Here is a 4,456-nt window from a genome sequence, read left to right as displayed (position 1 = left end):
TATGTACTAGCAATCTAGATGAGCAAGACAGACAGTATTCCTTCCCTCACGGACAGATAGACAATAAAAAAAATACTTATATAATAGTATTATTTTAGATGGTGACCAATGCAAAAGGTAATGGGATAGAGAAAGAGTCTTAAACGAACCAAATCAAAAAAACCAACCTCACTGCCATCTAGTCAGATCCGACTCATAGCGACCCCTTCTTGGGTTTCCAAAACGGTATCACTACATAAGTAGATTGCCCAACCTTCCTTCTGAGGAGTGGCTGGTGGGTTTGAACCACCTGCCTTCTGGTTAGCAGTCAAATGTCTTAGGCACTATGCCACCAGAGCTCCCAAGAAAATATGGAATGCTTCACGAATTTGCATGTCATCCTTGTGCAGGGGCCATGTTAATCTTCTCTGTGTGGTTCCAATTTTAGTATATGTGCTGCCGAAGCGAGCACCTTAAATGGACAGACTTAGGGAAAGCTGGAGGCTCCCTTGAAGAGGTACATTTGGATGTGAGACTGGAATGAGAAGAAGGAGTGGCTCTGTGAAAATCTGGAAGAAGAGCACTCTAGGCAGCAAGTGCAAAGGCCTTGATGATGGAATGAGTGAGATGTCTTAGAAGTGTCTTGTGGCAGGAATGCAGAAGGCCAATTCAGAGAAGGGGGCTGGTTCCAGATCAGCAGAACCTAAAGGGCCATGAGAAAGATTTGAACTTTTTCTAAACACAATGAGAAGAAAATGTAAGTTTTAAGCATGGGATCTGACATGACCTCTTCATTTATCACTCATGTGAATGAGCTTAACTTCCATTAAGTAATTGTCTCATATTTGATAAGTCACCTGTCTTATCAAGAATGATAATAGTTCTCTTTGAGTTCTTCAGTTTCCACATTTGCTTGGCAGATCCACCAAGACCACATACTTTTTTTGTTGTTGTTCTTTGGGTGCAAATTTACATAGAAAACTTGTTTTACATTCAACAGTTCTCACACATCTGATTTCACTGCCCAATTACCAACCCCAATTGTAAAAAACTCTCTTCCCCTCTCCCCACTGTGACCACTGTACCCTTCTCATCCATGCATACTTGACCAAGACCACACATTTCATCAGTTTTTTTTCTGAAAGTATTTTGTTAGTGTTTCTTCTGTGGGGTACTTAGAATATTGTTGTTGCTCTTTGTTGCCCTTGAGTTGATTTCAACTCATAAGGACCCCACATGACAGAGTATAACTGCTCCTTAGGGTTTCCTAGGCTGTAATCTTTGCAAGAGCAGAATATCATATCCTTTTCCCACAGAGTGGCTGGTGGGTTCAAATTGCCAAACTTTCAGGTTAAGAGCTGAGCACTTATCCATTCACACCATCAGGGCTCCTATCTAGAACTTTGTTGTTGTTGTTAGGTGCCAGCAATTCAGTTCCAACTCATAGCAACCCTATGTACAATAGAATAAAGCATTGCCTGCTTCTGCGCCATCCTCACAATAATTCCTATGTTTGAACCCATTGCTGCAGCCTCTGTGTCCATCCATATCATTGAGGATCTTCCTCTTTTTCTGCTGACCCTCTACTTTACCAAGCATGATGTCCTTCTACAGGGGTTGGTACTCCCGATAACTTATTAAAAGTATGAGAGACAAAATCTCACCATCCTCACTTTAAAGGAGCATTCTGTTTGATCTTCTTCCAAAACTGACTTGTTTGTTGTTCTAGCAGTCCATGGTATGTTCAATATTCTTTGCCAACACTATAATTTGAAGGCATCAGTTCTTTGGTCTTCCTTATTTATTGTCCAGCTTTCACATGCATATGAAGCAATTGAAAATCTCATGGCTTGAGTCAGGCACACCTTGTCTTCAAAGAGACATCTTTGCTTTTTAACACTTTAAGAGTTCTTTGCAGAAGATTTGCCCAATGCAATACATCATTTGATTTCTTGACTGCTGCTTCTACATGCCTTTATTGTGTATCCAAGTAAAATGAAATCCCTGACAATTTCAATCTTTTCTCCCTTTCTTGTGATGTTACTTAATGGTCCAGTTGTGAGGATTTTTGTTTCTTTTATGTTGAGTCTTCCATACTGAAGACTGTAGTCTTTGATCTTCATCAGCAAGTGTTTTAAGTCCTCTTCATGTTCAGCAAGCAAGGTTGTGTCCTTTGCATATTGCAGATTGTTAATGAGTCTTCCTCCAATCCTGATGCCATGTTCTTCTTCATATAGTACAGCTTGTTGGATTATTTGCTCAGCATGCACATTGAAAGGATACAACCCTAACACACACCTTTCCTGATTTTAAACTATGAAATATCACTTTATTCTGTTCAAATGGCTGCCTCTTGCTCAATGAACATGAACTCAATTAAGTGTTCTGAAATTCCCATTCCTCACAATGTTATCCATAATTTGTTGTGATTCATACAGTCAAATGCCTTTGCATAGTCAATAAAACACAAGTCAACATCTTTATGGTATTCTCTGCTTTCAGCCAAGATCCATCTGACATCAAAAATTATAATCACTGTTCCACATCCTTTTCTGAATCTAGTTTGAATTTCTGGCAGTTCTGTGTTGTTGTACTGTCACAACCATTTGTGAGTTATCTTCAGCAAAATTTTACTTCTGTTTGATATTAATGATATTATTTGATGATTTCCACATTCTATTGGATCACTTTTCTTTGCCATGGGCACAAATATGGATCTCTTTTAGTTGGTTGGCCAGGTAGCTGTCTTCCAAATTTCTTGGTATAGACAAGTGGTCACCTCCAGTGCTGCATCCATTTTTTTAAGCATTTCTATTGGTATTTTGTCACTTCCTGGAGCTTTGTTTTTTGCCAATGCCTTCAGTGCATCTTGGACTTCTTTTAATATCATTGGTTCTTGATAATATGCTACCTTTTGAAATGGTTGAATGTTAACCAATTCTTTTTGAGACAAGGATTGTGTGTATTCCTTCCATTCTCTCTCTCTCTCTAATTTTTATTTATTTATTTTATGCTTCTTGCATCATTCAATATTTTGCCCATAGAATCCCTCAATATTGCAACTTGAGGCTTGAATTTTCTCTTCAGTTCTTGCAGCTTGAGAAATGGCAAGCATATTCTTTCCTTTTAGTTTTCTAACTCCAGGTTTTTGCATATTTTATTAAAATAGTGCTCTGTCTTCTCTAGCTGCTTTTTGAAACCTTCTGTTCAGCTTTCTTATTTTACCATTTCTTCCATTTGCTTTAGCTACTCTACATTCAAAAGTAAGTTTCAGAGGCCCTTCTGTCATATATTTTGTTTTTTTCCCTTCTGTCTGTTTTTTAAATGACCTTTCTTCATGTTATGATGTCCTTGATGTCATTCACAATTCCTCTGGTCTTTTATTATTAGTGTTCAAAGCATAAATCTATTCTTGAGATGGTCTTCAGATGGGATATATGGTCATACTTTGACTTTCATGGACTTGTTTTAATTTTCTTCAGCTTCAAGTTGAATTTGCACTTGATGGTATATTCCACAGTTGGCCCCTGGCTTTGTTCTGACTGATGATGTTGAACTTTTCCACAGATGTAGTACAGCTCTGGTGGTGTAGTGCCTAAAGCATTTGACTGCTAACCAGAAGGCTGGCAGTTCAAACCCACCAGCCACTCCTCAGAAGGAAGGTTGGACAATCTACTTCTGTAGAGATACTGCTTTGAAAACCCATGGAGGCGTCACTATGAGTCAGATCCCACTCAATGGCAGTGAGTTGAGTAGACTTTATTTCTGTGCATTTCGTCTGGCAAAGTCCATGTGTATAATCACCATTTATGTCATTGAAAAAAAGGTATTTGTAATGAATAAATTATCAATCTTGAAAAATTCTATCCATCTCTCACATCCTTCTATCATCAAGGCTATATGTAGCTACTATATTCCAACTGCTGATCTTTCTTCATTTCCAACTTTTACATTCCAATCACCAGTAATTATCAATGCATCTTGGTTGCATTGTTGATCAATTTCAGACTGTAGAGGTTGATAAAAATCTTCAATTTCCTCATCTTTAGCATTAGTGATTGGTGTCATCTTTGGCATTAGTGATGGGTGCATAAATTTGAATAACAGTGGTTTTAACTGGTCTTCCTTGTAGGCATATGGGTATTATATATTATTCTATCAGAGACAGTGTTGTACTTCAGGATAGATCTTGAAATGTTCTTTTGATGATGAATGTGATTCATTTCCTCTTCAACTTGTCATTCCTGGCATAGTAGACCACATGATTGTCTGATTCAAAATGGTAATACCAGTCCATTTCAGCTCACTAATTCCTAGGATATTGATCTTTATGTGTTCCATTTCATTTTTGACAATTTCCAATTTTCCTAGAGTCATACTTTGTACATTCCATGTTCCAAATATTAATGGATATTTGCATCTATTTCTTCTCATTTTGAGTTATACCACATCAGCAAATGTAGGTCCCAAAAGCTTT

General features: G+C 37.8%; 1 non-coding gene across 1 annotated transcript; it reads right to left on the bottom strand.

Annotated features, from left to right (window-relative positions):
• Positions 1 to 344: 344 nt before the first annotated feature.
• Positions 345 to 451, bottom strand: LOC122149942. The gene has a single exon (XR_006163405.1). It is a non-coding gene; the product is annotated as a U6 spliceosomal RNA (small nuclear RNA).
• Between the last annotated feature and the right edge of the window lie 4,005 nt (positions 452 to 4,456).

Source organism: Orycteropus afer, unplaced genomic scaffold (assembly GCF_000298275.1).
Source record: "Orycteropus afer afer isolate SDZICR_OR568_19922 unplaced genomic scaffold, OryAfe1.0 scaffold00062, whole genome shotgun sequence".
Classification (NCBI taxonomy): Eukaryota; Metazoa; Chordata; class Mammalia; order Tubulidentata; family Orycteropodidae; genus Orycteropus; species Orycteropus afer.
The sequence above is the reverse complement of the archived record's forward strand: the minus strand, read 5'-3'. Positions and strand labels throughout refer to the sequence as shown.